An 18,129-nucleotide genomic window follows, 5' to 3' on the forward strand; every position below is an offset into this window, starting at 1 on the left:
AAATTTCAGATTCATCTAAAGCTTCATATTAAAATTAAGTTAAGTTAAAGTATTTTTTGTTAACAATTTAATTTTTATTTTTATAGATAAAATAATTTTTATACATAAAACGAAACATTTATTAGTATTATTTTAATGGAGGGGGGGGGAGTGGTGGCAAATTTGCCCCGGGCGCAGCTTTTTCTTCGCACCGCATATAAGATAAACTAAGTTTGAATTATGATAATAGTATTTGATAAATATGATTTCTATGATATAGGTCGTGTATGTAAAACTTTAATAAAATTATGTTACAATTGTAATATACTAAAAAAATAATGTAAAAGTACTTTAATGAAAAAGTCCATTCTCACAAAACCCAGCAGCCATCCGCTGTACAATTCAACGAAAAACCACAAAACTTAATTTGTTTCCCAGAAAATATATTTGTCAGATAATTAATCCGTACAATACGGGAAAAATATATGTATTATGTTACATTGTAAATAAAATATTTACCTATTGTATATAAAAATTAAAAATATATAATAGACTCAATCGAAGAACATTGGTCAGTAAATGTATGCGAGATTTAAAATAAGGCGTTAAATTAAAACTTTATTTCACAACTTTTTAGCACTGGCTTTACGAAAGGTCTTTTATCCCGCATCCAAAAAACAGCTACCATCAATGTTTTTAGCCTGCACCTTTCGATCCATCCATAATTTGGGATAATAAGGGCTTGAATAAAGGCTCACCAATAATAAATGAAAAACAATTTTGCACTAATGTATTTTAAATGATGCGCAGAAAAGGATTTTTTACAGATCGTTAATAAAATAATTAAAAATTACTGTTATTCTTTTAACAATTATTTTATTTATAACGATAAAATTGTGTTGTCTGTTTGATGATTTAAGGACAAGTATTTTATTATAAGCCGGTTTTAAAGCCAGGTTTGTAAATTTAGCAAGAACCACAAAGAGGAAGGGTAGGCGCAAATAGAAGCGTTGTATATATTCACCTAAAATTATATATTATTTAAAAGTTGAATACAATTTCGTGTTAGCGCACAAGCTTACCGCTCAACCACTTTGTTGAAATGAAAATAAATCTTTAACTACTTGCAGATTGCAAATTTACGCTCAGAGTAACAAACTGCAATCAATTTGTGCTCATGTCGTATTAAACTGCACTGCAATTAGCTTAATTATTCATATCCTTTCAGGCAGCCAGTTTTCATCAGATATTTAATTTTAATCCCTAAAGAAATCCTGATAAAATTCAACGGCTTATTAAATTCTGATAGACCTTTCAAATAATGCGATAATAGAATGTTTGGTCATTCGAGATTAGCCTTTTGCGAAGGAGAAAACAATTGGGTCGTGATAATGTTCTCAGTAAGGATTTCTTCGAATTTATTTCACGGTCGCTTAATTTATCTATGTGATAATAAAAGAAATAAAATATATTTACTGTTCGTAATATCGTTATTTTGAATTACTTATGGAATACCTTGCCTATGTTTGTAATAGCGGTCTGGTATTATATTATTATTTTTTTTAAATTAGATTAAGCACTTATTTAGTATTAAAACAAACAGATATTTGCTAATAATTTCCAATAATATAATATCTTTAAAAGCGCAGGAAAATCTTTACTATCAACCAATTAAAATATTTTTTTTTAAGCTAGAAATTATTTATAATCGCAAATGCTATTTATAAATACAAGCGAAGACATGCTTGCATTAGCAATACAACGTGGAGCATATACGTTTACTACTGTTAAATCGATAGCATACAAATCGTAAAAGACCACTTTTTCCCACGAACTCTTATATTATATTTATTTATGCACCAATTTCCTTTATAAACAACGCCCATGTATTTAGTATAGCGGTTCAAACAGCTATTTTGCGGAGGTTTTTTCTCGGTTTTTAAGCATCTACCTAGGTTTTATAATCAAAGTACATATGACTTTATAACTCGAAACCATACTACACAATGTATACATTTTTTATCAATATTGGTCACGGATGCCATCGCGATCTTACTTGTATGTGAGCGTCTGACGTATAGAAGATTTCGTCGCTCTGGATGAAGATAATATATTTATATCGCATCGCATTCATAACCGACGTTTCGACCATCGATGTTGGGGTCATCATCTTGGACGTAATTTTAATCTTAATCCGCGGACTATTGAGCTGCGTCGTCATTGATTCGATCTTGTGTTTTGTTATTTTTCTGTTTGTTTGTTACTAAGAGAACAACAAGTGCAATAATTTTCGATTTGGTTTGTTTAAATAAATTCATATTTGTATAAATTTTATAACAAATTCATTTAGCTTTGTTTAAAACTGGTACCCATGTAAACGAAATAACTTTCGCGTCCTTTTATATTAACAGTTATTTTTCTTTGAATTGTGATTTCAATTGCTTCTCTATATTTTTTTACAATTGAATTTAATTTTTTTAGTTGTATTAAAGTTTATCTGATTATTTTGATTAAAAGCGTAGTTTGCCAAAGTTGATTTTTCATCAAAGTAATTTATCGCATCTTTACGTTTCTTTCTTTGTGAAATCCTACGGTTTGTCTGATCAATGTAAATTTTGCACGATCGTTACAAGAAATTTGCTTTATTTTTTTGATTCGTTATTAGTTTTGTCTTTTTTAATTGTTAGAATAGTACCTATTTTATATTGAGATTTAAATCTAAATAACAGCAACATAGTATAAAATTGTAAATATTCAGCACTATTGATCCCAATATAAAGATGCTTATTAAAACAAAATCATTGGTAATGATATTTTTTTAAATAATAGCAGTGCTTTGATATTTTTCAGTAGCAATGTCTCCTAATTTTACGTATCAGCTAATACTCAAAATTAAAAAATAAGATCTAAAATGTGGCCAGCATACAAAATATCTTACACTCTTTTTTCACAGTAGTATTTAATATTTGAACAAATATTTCGATAATTAGAAATTAAATTAAATCAGAATTAATCAGTACGATGTACACCATATCGATTGATATTAATTAGTAATATTTCATATGGTAGAGAAGGCTACATCAAAATCTTTGAAGGTTAAATACTAACGAAATTTGTCTATACAATTCGATATAATATTATGCTATAAATTCCATATTTGAGAGGATATGAAAGCTCATCTTCCCGGGTCCGCAAAGTAGTAAGTTTGAGTTCGTTGGAACGTGATAATTTAAGGGCCTTTAAGCTGAATGCAATCCATTATAATATAGTTCGAACACCACACAAGAAACTTGCAATTCTAGAGAACAAAGTTTATTTCGCACGACTTTATGGTAAATTAAAGTTTTAGAACATTTTGCCAACTCTGTTTGAATATTAAAAAACATTTTAAAAATATTTCCGCCTGCCATCCACACGCTTACTTAAAATAGTCGCGAGTAAAAGTTAATATTATATAACATAGTTTCATAAATCATTCGATTTTCTTCGTGGAATTGTGTCATATAACGTTTGGTAATAATTAAAGAGTAATCAGCGTCTCGAAATTACATACATCTTGAAAGTTTGGCTGGGATTCGAGGGTGTAGCAGAGCGGCGGCAATAGATAAGTCACGGTTTACGTGCCCAGGCTCCGTTTCTAGAAATCTCGTGCTTCAATCTCGACGTGCACGGTAACAAACACGGATATGTATGACGTAGTCGTATAATTTATAGATTGACCGCGAATTTCTATTGACTTAAACCTCTAAGAATGATGCATACATAATCCATGTTTGTCTTTCTGGGCAAAACAAAGGGACGTGCAATATAATTTAAGACACTATATTTAAAACAAGACGTGGTACAATATGCAAATTTTATAAGAGAGAAAAACACACTTATTTCCCATAATTAATAAAAAATATATTTGGATATATTTGATAGTACTAAGTAAAAACTAAAACACAGATTAAGTTAAAAGTTAAAACATTTAAAATAAGCTAAAATAATTTAAAAAGTTTTTCTAAGTCAGTAATAAAAAGCATTTGATACAAGACAGAACGTATTGTATTTGACACGGGTCATAATTTCCAAAAAGAGTTAATTTTTGTGACTAATATTAATGGCATTTTTATGTTTGTGGCTATTGTGCAATACTGTGTATCATGCACAATTTTTTTATCATTTGTTTTGCAGCCATTATGTATAAAGAGATCTCTCTATCGTTGTATTGAATCTTTTATTATCATTTTCGGACTTTATTCATCATTAAAAATTGTTGTCTTTAAGATTTATATTTCGCGGTAAGTCATTTATTGTTTCTGAGATATCGAAATTAATAATTAAAGCAAATAAACATTAATGCAATGGCTGAGCTACAGTAAAAATATTAAGATTTATCTACAACAGATGATAACAAATGGCGCTAGAAATAGATGTGATTGAGCTTTTTGAATTATTTATTTGGTCGTTACTTTCATGAACACCGATAATTTTATTAGCTGTGTTCAAAAAGTACCATTTTAAGATGTTTATTGAATTAAATTCAATATATATCGCATAGCAGCTTATTTCTAATATCATCAATTATATTTATTTGTGGACACTCCTAAAGATTATTTCGAAACGTATCTTTTCGGGCTCAATCAAATTGCGTGCGGAAGTCTCCACCGGATGAAAATAATTCGATCAATTTGCTCCAAAATCGAATTTGTGTCCGTGGAGGCGCTGGCCAGCATTATGTCAACGGTCGAAAATTCTTCGGTCAGAAGGAAAAAAAACAGCACGGGGTCAGACGAAAAATTCACGGATGGCCGACTCAGCGTATTCGGGATGGCCGAAGAGGGCTTTTTGGAGTGGACGAGGGTGATAGATGACGGAGGGGAGGGGTGTGGGAAGCTGTGAAAGAGCACGATTCGGAATTGTGCCGAATGTAGTATCGGTCGATTGCCTCCGAGCAAATATTGGAAGAGGCTCACATTAAACTGTTTCAGGTGATATTGTGGTGCCGAATTTATTATACAAATCTAGCACGTATTTCTATATTTAAAATTATTTTTCAGTCTATAAAATTTATCCAGACACAATTAAAAAAAAACATTTTAGTTTAGTTTTTGAGATAACCACTCTAAACTTTAACTTTATAAAATCTTTTATAGAGCCATACAACTAACGTTTAAATTGATACAATATTCGAGGTTAATTTAGTTATCGCAGGATAATAGCTGGCGTGCCACAGGGTAGTGTATTGAGGCTCACACTGTACCTGATGTGTACTGCTGTTTAAAAATACTGATTCTTGTGACACTATAAAGCGGCATGAACAAAGTCAATAAATGGACTCTTAATAGTTTCATTAAATAAGTATAAGACGAAGATAAATTCATAAGGATTAACTTAATACGACAAAGCAAAGTCAAAGCAAAGTTGGAGTAACAGATAGGTATGTTTAAGCAATCCCTCTATGTAAAATAACTGCTATTTAAACAAACAGATCTTACAGGTGAATTTAAAATACAGAGGCCGCGGATGCGTATCTCATAGCCCACTTGATTTTTAATATAATCAAAATGTTTTGCTACAGTAAAAGATTTAAAAAACAGTTCGTAAATGTTCCTATACATCACAAGTTCGCGAATTAAAAGAAGTTGAACCAGTAATAGTTTTGAATAAACACGAATTTTGCCTTCGCAGTTTTCGTAGAATTTTACTTTTTTATTAATACTAAAGCTGTTTAAAATATTTTTAGCGTATAAACTGTGTACCAAGGAAAGCTGTGATAACTTTAATATTTTTAAACACACAGCGTTATTTATTTAATGAAGATAAGTTAGTATATCTGTAAACAAGTTAGATCAACTAGATTATTATAATATATTTTGAGGCTTATACATTATCAAACTATGACTCGTAAGCAACCTTTGTACTATATTTAGATAATCAAATAAGTTGCAAAATATATTTTAGTTAGTAAGCGTTAAATGTAAAGACATACAGTTAAAAAATTAACGTATATACTACGGAAACGAGAAAATTTTCACGAACACTTAAAAATGTACACTAGATACTTATTATAAAGCTCTCATATAATATTATAATTTTTATTCATCTTATACATTTAAAAGTTTAAATATGGTAAATGCTATAAAACAATTTGTCTTATTTTCAGGCTTTATAAAATTAAATTACTAGAATTATGACAGCCGGAACGCATCTCGCGAAATGCTATGACTATATTTTATATGACAGATTCTAGACAATATGTAAAGTGAAACAGAATGATCTTCTTTATTAGTCCTAAAGAGGCCTTATTAAAGAGACTTGGAGATATTAGGTAAGTTATAATTAGAAATTGTGTTGATTAGAAGAATTGTTTCTTGACTAAAAATAAATGTAGTACAAATATTTAACTGATTTTAAATATCAACTAATCATAATATATATATTTATTTAAATATTTTCTAGCTTTAATTTTTTTAAACATACAAATTAGATTCTTTAAAAAAAATTAATCGCGTTTTCGTAAAAAACCTTCTGGACTCGTGACATTAATGCCAGTTAAAAAATTATACCTGGTTAATAATTGTCTTTATTTGTTACATATACCCACGTAATTCGTCTTATTTAATTTATAAGAAAGAACTTTTCCTCAGAATTAAAATCCATCATATATGGTGTAGAATCTATACTAGATAATGATAATGATAAACATTGTTCTGAAGCTTTATCTAGAATATTCATATAAAACCCTCTTTTTATACAATTAAATAAACACGAATTAAACGATTAAAACATAAGTTCAGTCCAAATAAGAATAAAATTTTGAAAAAATACAAAATATGTACATGGCGGTACACACTCGTTACATTAGCCAAATAACTCTACGCAATTCATTTTTAATTCCAAAAGTGAATGGGTGTTTTGTTGTAAAATAAAAAAAATCTATCTTCTTAAACCGTTAAACAGCTTAAAAAAGCTATTTAAAAAAATAGCTAGATAAAAATGTGGAGCCCTATTACGACAGAAAAGTTTCAAGTATGGGTAAAGATCAAAGTTTATAAGTTTTGAGGATAGGTTTTACATGTCGCTTTCATCACGAGCCCCGCTCCCGATTTATGAGCAAGGTGCTTGTTATAAGTATGCAAGGTTATAAGTTACAAGGTGACGTTACTTGATGTTGCAAAGCTATAAATAATTTAAATTCACATTTGAAAGAATAAATGTTGGATCTATCTCGACATAGGAGTTCAAAGGATTAAAATGGTTAAAAAATTTACAAATAAATGTAATCATTTAGCGTAAGAATTTTGAGGCAGCAATATTGCTAAATTTGTTATATACTTTACCTGCTTTCTGTGTAAAGTTAGTTACAAATTAATTTAAAACATGACGGCTCTGGCCTACATCCCACCTAGGTCTGCTGGCAGCCGTTTTGCGCGAAGAGTGAAATATTAATTAGCTGTTTTTGTATTACGGGTATTTTTTTAAAATAACATCTGACAGCTGCGTTGTATAATATTATATTATATGCAAAGGCTCACTCCTATCTATTAGCATACATATTCAAAGAAAAGTAGGTATAACTGAAAAATGGTTCAACATAAATTTGCTTTTTAATGTGACGTGACTGCAGCACTGCATCGTCAAACCAAGAATTAAATTGCTGCGCCATATATCGACTTGCCATTTCTTAAGTTGCTACATTCCGAGCTGAATTAGCGTCGAAGTTACTAAAGCGGCCGCATTTTGCAAAGAAGACTTAGGGCACGTTCATGTGAACCGTAATGGGCTCGGTTCGGTTCGTGTGTGTGCGGTATCTCGCTAATATCCACGACGCGGTTCGGCCAATATCTCAGCTGTCAGTCGAGGCAGATTAAACTAATGCTTGCGGGGCGCAGGTAAATCCATTATTGCGATTAACCCGCATTGTTTAGACGCAGATCCCTCTCCGGCATTAGTCACCCTCAAGACACAGAACCCTCCACCCCCAACCCTCGGTCACAATGGCTGCCTTAATCGTCGCAACCGACCCCCCGACGGGTCGGGCTGGGCAGACGTGGCTTGAATCAAAAACGACCTCTGGCAGGAACACAAATGTGTCGCGGGCTAATTTTCAATGAAGACTATCCTGTGTCTGATTTTGATAACGGTCCGTCGTTGAAATTATTCAATTTGCGCGATGAATGCGTGGAAGGATCGTTGTGTAGATTATTAAATGAAATGATTCAAACATACAAATGTTTTAAAATGTATCAAGTTATGTTGACAAAATTGATGACAAGATTTCTTTACAATCAATAGCATCAGTTGAATGCAAACGGTGTCCGACAGCGCAATACATTTTGTAGTATTTTTTTTCCAATCTTCTCTTTCACCAAATTGGTGACGAAATCTCTCGATGCGAGAAATTAAGTGGACGACTTCTGACAAGGTTTGACATGGGTTAATATTGAAAAAATTGTCGGACATCGGTTGCTCGGATGATTTCATTTGGTTATTCTTGAGTTACTTGAGCGATCAGTTTGTAATCTATGGCGGCCGAGTTTTTCTCTTCTTCAGGGCTTTCATAAGGGCCAGCCTGAGCCCTTTCTTCTTCACATTATATATTAATGATATAATACGGCAAGTTCTTATTCTAGTTGTATATATTTAATTTGTTTAAAGTATTCCATCTGGTGCAAAATCTTTCTTTATACAAAGTGATTTAGATTGTCTATCGAGATGAGCTTCGGTACACTGTCTGCCCTTTAGTGTCGGAAAATGCCATATTATGCAATATAATCGATCCCGTTCGCATCATAAGATTCCCTATTGAGCTCGACGGTTTACCGTTACATTCTAATTAGAATCCACTACTATTTGCCTCTCAGCCATACACCGTGGGGGTGTTACCCTGCGCTTCTAAAGAAATATTCACCATTTGATTTTTATTATATAATAATGCTCTTTTCTTATAATAAATACAAATATTTTATTGCTTTTGGAAACAACAATAGTAGTAACACATTTAATAATGTCTATAATAATTATATTTATTTAAAAAATCTTTGAAATTCTGCGCAAAATTAAAAAAATCAGATACTTAATTAGCAACATTATGGAATAAAGTTAGTGGTATTGTAGATTAATCGAATTTATTCATTTAACAATCCAGAACTAATGCCGATCCCCTAGAAATATAAGTGGGAGGGGTGTCGCACGCAGCAAAGAAAGAGATAAAGCATGCTATTTCGTGTAACGGTACTTCGTCCAGACGATATGGGAATCTTATGAAGCATCCCGTTCACCATCAGATTAATTTTACGAATTCGCTGAGAGCGTTTTAGCTAGAGTAACTTTCAATAAAGATTTTTAAATCACTTTCGAGAGCAAATATTATTCTTAAGTAAATTTTTAGGTTTTTTGGCATATATTATTTGTAAAAAAATATATGAACCATATGTTTATATTATATTTTCAATATATATTCTTATAACACTTCTATTTTAAAGTGGCAAGTGAACGGACATTTTTGATTTTTTGATTTTGTAGGAACTAACGGCAATCATAGATCAGGCATAAAGCCATTATTGAAATATACACAATTACTTTGAGACAATATATGTCAAAATCGCGTTAAAAGCGCAATGAACAAAATGCGATATATTAACGACACGCAGACATGGCAATGTTATGTCAAAAAGTAAATTTTGTCTCAAAAATCTCAAAAATACACCGTGCCATTTAAGATAAGCTTCCAATATTAGTTTAATCTTTTTAAAAACAAATATTCCGAATTTATCTTGCTAAATTTATGATGTTAATTGATTGATTAAAATAGTTTGTGTATTCCATAATTATAATAACTTAAATTTTGATATTCCATACGGAAATACGTCACATATTATAGATATTAATATCATACTAATTCCATAAAATAATTATATTAATTTAATTTCATGTTACCTTGAAGTATAATTAGCCGGTAAATTAATTAGTCAAGCCAAACATAAACAACAATTACCTCGTGGAACCGCCGTTAATTTCTATTACAGATAAACACTAGCGAATTCAGGAGGAACCAAATGTTAATATGCACTTAATGCTTCATGTCCTGAATGAGATATGACAACATCGATTCTATGTGTAATGCAATTAATTGCAGGTTACGCAACGTAAATAAACTGGATTTCGCACGTAGCGTGAATAGAATTGCCATAAACAATTATAATTGATTATCGTATATATAGAAGAGAAAATATTACTATTGTGAATTCAGAAATAAATATATTGTTCCAAGAGTTTGGTGTTAATTTCATAACATAGAAATGGCTCTCACCGCAGTACAGAGAAACGTTACAGCATAGAGATATTATTATATTATTTATATAACACTACAAAACGCTTGCCCTTTATTCTAACAAAGATAGAATAGTTTAATATATTTGTAATAATTTTAATGCTGATTTTAAATCTAGTATTAGTTTACTTTTTAGGCATATGTATTGGTATCAAATATAATTAATATTAACAAGAATTAATCGTAATGTTTAACGTATAAAAATAAAACGCGTAGAAACATTAAAACGTAAATTAAACACAACTAAATTGTTACAAAACATTAAACAATCGACTAATTATATTAACAATAATTGGACTATTAGAACTCTTCAAATAAAAGTGATACTTCTAAGACATTAGAATTAATTAACTTGATCCTAGATAAACTAAAAGCATTGATGTGTATACATGGTGCCTATGTCAGTAATTAAATTAAGGTTTAATGAAAAAATAAGGCAAATTGCTGTAAATATGTTTTCTGGATTTCGTATCTTTTCATCCCAAATATTCCTCGCACATAGGTATATATTGTATATATCACATATATGTAAATTGAAACGATAGCATATTCTATTAAAAGAACGATACGTAAATAAGGCTGCCGTTTAAAAAGGAAGCGCATTTTTCACGAAGGCTAAAGTTGTAGCTCAGAGAGTTTTCCGAGTGTTCGACTTGTACGAAATTTATTCTGTCATTTCTTTTCACTTATGTTGGCGCACTTTTTCAGCTCTTGGAAAACTAGTGATTTTGTCTCGGAATCGCTATATAAAATATTCCGTGACAGATGTTGCCAGAGAACCTCGGTAAAATTAGACACGTTAAAATAAATCTTCGAATATAGATTTAAAAGATATACTTAGAGTATACTATTTTATCAAATGGTAATACTAAAGAGGTTCTTAACATATATATTTTTAAGTAAAAATAATAAATTTTAAGGATTAAATTTTTTTTTTATATTTCATAATCTTTATTCTTTACTTATATAAAAGCCAAAGTTTGAAGGTCGGTTTTCTACCGAAAAACTCAAGATCGGCTCGACAGATAATTCGCTTTCTTTATTGTATTCAATATTTTCACCCATTTAAAATATATTTTATTATATTATACATGTATATGCTAAAATATCAGGATATTGGAGAATTCGTTAAATAAAAATTGGATTATATATAAATATATATAATCCAATTATATTATATTATATGAAATAATTTAAAAGGTTTAATGAGAAGACAAAGTACGCTAATTAGCAGTAGTTACCATATTATTTTATTTAATATAATAAAATTATATATTTTAACTTTTAGAGAATTATTTAATATTTAATATTTCACTCACAACTAGCATTATAAATATTTAAAGCAAATTTTGGTGTTTCATTTTTTAAATGTTGATTGAATTAAAACATTACTATATAATATTTTAATGTGGTTTATTAATAGTTAAGTTGAATTTTTAATGATTTCTATGATTAAGTATATTTTTTTTAAGATGTAGGGCTTCAAAGAGCCATTCTGAGAAAGACCGTTATTTTTATGATGTTTAAAATGCTGATGGAATTGGAACACGTAAGAAATCTTTGAAGAAAATATTTAAAGGAAATAGGTTTAAGAAGCACAACATAGTAAGTAAATAACAATTAAATATGAGTGATTATAAATATTGATTTATTTACCTCGTTGTAACGCATTGGGCTCACATTACTCAGAAGATCATAAACATTATATTATTTGTATCTTACTTGTATTGTTTTTTACTATTGTGACGCAGTCGGATAATCTGTTAAGTCGTAATAAATAAATTCATATTTGTTCTGTTATTGTAATACAATATATATCACATATATAATGTACAATATTTCTTAAATGCTTTTACAGTTTTTAAACTGAATAAATAAAGCATTTATTAATTTTTATTCGTATTATTTTTCTTTTTTTACTTTTTATAAATAGTATTTATATCCTATAATAAAAATAAAATAACGAGTTTATTTACTTTCTTGTTAATGCACAAGAGGGTTCGTATTAAGTATTTTTCGTTTAATTACTGAGCTTTTTCTTAAGTGTCTAGATTCTATAATAAAAATAAAATTATTTATTTATTTACTTTCTTGTTAATACACAAGAGAGTTCGTATTAGGTAGTTTTAATCAAAAGCAAACTATATCAAGACAAAAGTATCCATTTGTGTGGAACAACAAACGCCTGGGTAAGAAAAGCGAAATATTTTAGTTTTGCGGTGGGTGTTTTGTAAAAGGATGCCATCATCTTGAAAACTTTAGAAACGCTTATTATAAAATCTGCAATTGAATAAACTATTTATTTCAATGCAAAAACTCATAGCCGCGCGCCGTAATTGCAATATCCGATTGTCGAACGGAATTTTTTTATTTGTCATTTTGATCGTCTACCGAACGTAATAAGCGATGCAACCTTTCTCGGTCCTTATTTCCGGAAAGATACAATCTCTGTGGGGATGCAACAGCGCAATTGAATTAACAAAGTTTGTGCGCTTTGGCAGGGGAAATGGAGCGATGCAGCCATGTGCAATACTGATTGAATGCAGTTCCATGAAGACGACAGCAAGGAAATGAAGAATGGATTTATTGGTAAGTCCTATTTTTGTTTATCGCTATTTGTAATTGTATTTTCTTGGATAACAAGCAAATAAATAATTGAACCAGTATACAAACATTTTAATGAGCATAGCAACTGTATAGAAAATATACAACAAAAAGACAATTATATAATGATTGCTCTAAAACTATTAAACTATTGCTGCATTCCTTCCATAGCTTAATATGAATTATTTTTTTTAGAATTTATAAATAACACACTATATTTCTTTTTTAAAAGGCTATGTTCCATTTCTCGTGTATTTATTACATTTTATTCTTTTTATCTAACTTTGCTAATTAATATAATGTGAATATATACTAATATAAATCCTTATTAGGCTAGTATAATTATTAATACGTATATTAGAAACAGAGTAGGTAAAAAATATCAGGAAGATAGAAACAAAATTAAGAAGAAAGAATTAAGATCGGAATTTCGTAGTCAGTAAGACACTAGACTGATAATGTAGAGGCCGGCGGGTTTGGGTCCTCGCAGCAAATTCTTTTTTTATTTATAAAAATGCTTGTAAAAATTGTTTATATACAAAAATTATTACAAGCCAGCTCCAGCTACAAAATGACGTATTTTGATTGTTATTTAAGTTTATAATGATTGAAAGTCTGGCCTTTCACAAAATTCTTGTAGGTGTTGATTGTTTTACACCTGTTAAAACGCATTGGGTCTACGCCTATCATGTAACAACTGAAGTTACAAGAAAATATTTTATGTTTTGAATGGAAACGCAATTAAAAAATATTCTAAAGATATTTAAAGTATATGTCAATGTTCTATAGACTCAGTTTAAATTATTTTATATTTAATATTTTATATTATATACCTTTCAGATAATAAATTATTATCGTAAATCCCTGTTTTATAAAATAAGCCACAAACAGCGTTGTTTTTTATCTTGAAATATACAAATCGTATTAAAAAGCGAGATTATGTTTTACACACGAACAAGCTCGAAAGCAAAGGCTTATATAAAAATAATAAAATTATGAAGAAGTACTCCGTCGGCGAGGATTAACAGTATTTCTATTAAATCTACGTCTCAGCGTGGGATTTTAAGTGAATTCTAGAATTAAATAATGAATACATCCTTTTTCTGGGCTCGTTTCGAAACCAGAGCACGGCGACAGTTCTTTAGAGGTCTATCCCCCCTCTGTCTTAGACTGAAAAAGGCTTTCAAATTGAATTTGTCCGAGCACCCAAATGCTTGTCGGCCCTAAATATTTACGGTTGTTTTGATGTACACTCGCAATTTAATAATCGTTTCGCGAAAGGCATAATTACTTTACGGTTTATCTCCGAGATGTTTTCTTTTGCGATATTACAGCTGGGATGGAAAACATTTAATGCCATTTTATCGGACGGATTATTACGGCTTATAAACCGTCCATACGAATTGGTAGTTATGTTTTGAAATGTGTGGATACAATTTTTTCAATAATTCATATAGTGCCAAATATTTGATGCAAATGAATCAGTTGTTTATATTTATTAAACTAATGGTTTTAGTTGGAATTCGAGTAGTTAATATTATTATATAAGTAGTCTAAATTGAATTTATACCTTCTTTTGAAGTTTATTTATTTACCATTTATGAAGCTCGAAATCGCAAACAAGACGAACGATAAAATTACACACCATTCGTGTGGGAGTCACGAAGTACCTTTTTATTTATTTATATTACCAATCGAGTCGGTAAAAAGACTAACGTTACTCATCAAAAACGTTATATACCTCAACTCAATAATCTCAACGATTTCATATAACTTTAGATAGTAAAAATTTATATTTAATAATATTTTAAACATTAAAATTGCATTACTTTTTAAAATATAATACGGAATTTAAAAAACATATAAAATAACAAATGACATTAAAATCATTACTTTAATCACTGCTTATCTATTAAAATCTATTTATAAAATCATATGTATATATAAAATCTATTCATCATCATAAATCTACATATAAAATATATTTTGTTTTCATTTATTTATACCAGGGCTGTAGAGTCGTTTAAAATTTTTAAGACTCCGACTCCTCCTGAAACACCACAACTTCACAACTCCACAGCCCTACCAAAAAGCAATTCAGGACACTTTGCATAGCAGGTGAGTGTGGTTCTAGATGTAGATAAAATGCAAGAAGTGGGAGTCAGAAGGTTTAATCCATACTACACTTGTGGAACCAAATTTGTTTGAATTGGAGTATTTAAAAACACGTTTTTTCCCAACTGCGTATAACGAGTACCGCGTAAATTAAGAGATAAGCGTAATAACATAAAATATTATTATGTTTATTTGCACCCCTTATAGTCTTAAATACTGTTAAAACACGGAAAAGCATAGAATTATTCCAAGTTTTAATGAGTTTGTGGTCTAATTCGTCTTGGCATACTATTTCGTTCACTTCAAAATATAAGCTTAAGTTTACTCATTGAGTTGTGTATTCAATTTGTTCCCTAATTATGTTCCAAAGTTAACCTAAGAACTATTTCACGGCCAATTTCACATATTTCTTTATATACTAAGATATTTTAATAATATTTTATTTTTAAATCTAATTTTAATGGCTTTAATTAAATTATTAAAAAATAATAACTATGATTTTTACACGATTACAGTGTACAAAAACATATATAAAAATGCAGTCCGAGTATAAATGGAATGAAAAAAAATTAAAAATGCTTGGTCGATAAAATAGATATCATCCAATTTATTATACAAGAATCAGTTTCAGAACATTTGGCTCTCTAGATTTTGCAAGGTTGCCTAGAGACATTTTTCGCTGTATCTTGCCTCATCTGACCCCTATAAATTTATTTACTCTCATCAGAGAACGCCATTCTTCCTCAATATAAAACAGTCCAGCACAATCGACACTGATCGATTGGCCCATTTAACGCGTGTTAGACGCGTTTCTTGTAAATAACGATTTTTTTGGCAGGTATACGATTAGTATCAGAATTTAATAATATTTTTAACCTGTAAGAGACTCCCTAATATACACGTTTTAGTTACTGGTATTTTTATATACGTGTACGAAACAAACTATTGTTTTTAAGAATGTACTAGTCTCCGATTTTGGCAGCATAATTATTGTATTAAATTTATTAGTTAAAATGTTCATCGTTTTTTTTTATTTCTTAGCACGATAGAAACTACATATTTTATATAAAATGGTTTAAAATACGCGTAGTCCGATTTAAAGACATGAAATGATTGTTCCGTGATTTATGAGTAAGCAATTTAATGTGACGTAATAAGTAGGATGAGATAGGCATCTGAAGCGATACATTTAAAATTAACAAGAATATGTTATAATAACCAGATTAGTATTGAATTCGTTGGAAAACGCTGCGCTCTGACCAAATATGTTGGTCTATTTTTAAACATTTTACGTGGGCGAGAGATACTTAAATTTCGCAAACATTGTATCAATTTGAGAGCGAGTTATTCGCCGAATTGGTATTTGATGCACACTAAAGCCGCGCGTCGGGGTCAACAATATGATCGCTGCGGGTCGACACTCGTGGGAGTAAGCCCCGATATTCGACCAGGCGTTCGAGGGTTATACCCGGGATTTGCCCAATACCCGTCTGCGAGATACGACCGTTGGATTAAGTCCGCCGATTTGGGCAAAGGGCGAATGTGTCGCCGAGACGAATCGGTTTTCATTTCGGAGAGGATCAAAGGTAAACGGTGGTGTATTTAATTAAGCCGTCGATATCGAACGGTTAAACAAATTGAAATAATTCGCCGCTGGAGCACAACTTCTACCGTTCTAATTGATATGGGCCAAATGCAACCAAGCTGGGAAGTGGGGGGTTCGATCACAATTTTCCGGCTTTGAAACGGTTAACCGCACACTGCGCCATTTTCTGATTGCCAATTAAGAGGCGGCCGGGAAAAAACGACGTCTGAAACTTTTATTGTTGTTGTTTTTTTTAATCCTAATATATTTAAATAAAAAAATATTTTAATAATAAAACTAAAAATTAATTTCATTGTGAAATAAACACCTATTAATACAGAATATAAAGTTGACCCATACCGCACCATGCTGTCAACGAATAGCTAGCATCTATTTCGTCTATTTTTTAATATCTACAAATATACTTGGTTCAAAATTCGTTTTATAGATATTCCCATGTACTAATACAATTATGATATTAAAAAATGGGGGTAGCGTGGGGTGTTCCGCTTTGTAAATATTGCATGGCATATCACTTAGTTATTGTGATATTGAAACGAGCAGCGCAGGCGCTTTTACTATATAAATTAATATTTTTTTTGTATTTAATTACTGTAATGCTATATATATATTAATATTTACTGTAAATTTAAAATAACTAATAATATGGCATTCAATTAATAATGAAATAAAGCATTTTACGATAATAATATTATACAAAAACATAGATATTTAAATATTTTGCTTGCGAGAAGGATACACGTTTTAATACGTGTACACACTACTGTAAATTTTCTGAAACCTCCAACGCATTATATTACCAATCACACGACACCGTCAATTCTGGATATTACGTTGATCAAGGGTAACTCCTGGATTTAAAATATGCACTGCATCCAGGCTCTGTCTTTGGACCACCTTCCAGTGTTCTTTACGTTGGACGGTGAGATCGGGATGGTCTCTGAGGTCATATTTGATTTATGCAAAGGCTAATTGGAAGCGATTTAGCAGCATTAATTATAGGACAGAACTATACCTCAACTGATACTAAACCATTAACGATGATATTCATTACTTAGCATCCGTGATCGAGCAAGCCAAAATATTATCAATTCCGTCGCGTATAAATATTTGGGATAACATGAAACTTACCACAGAAGTAATTAAAATTAAAAATATTATGAGAAAGCAATGACATAAAAATAAATTACTTTAACTTAAAACCATAATTAACAAACTAACTGTTAAAATTCAAATCGTACTGATATATAAATTATTAGATATATTAGAAATTATCTTAAATATTACGTAAGAAAAATCTTTCTTTTTATCCATAAAATAATATTGATAAAATGGTTCTGTTCCTTCTGTCACTTTGAGGTGGAAATAGGATCGTTGTAAATTTGAGAAAAAAATACTCAATGAAAAGTGACAAAAAGCGTAATAGCATATTATGCGAAAAGTGATTGATGTTCTTAATAAATAACGTTAAGAAATACACTCCGAAAAAAGGCATTTATTCAAAAAA

This window comes from Plectrocnemia conspersa, unplaced genomic scaffold (genome assembly GCF_051122295.1).
Source record: "Plectrocnemia conspersa isolate PC_06_02 unplaced genomic scaffold, ASM5112229v1 ptg000001l, whole genome shotgun sequence".
NCBI lineage: Eukaryota > Metazoa > Arthropoda > Insecta > Trichoptera > Polycentropodidae > Plectrocnemia > Plectrocnemia conspersa.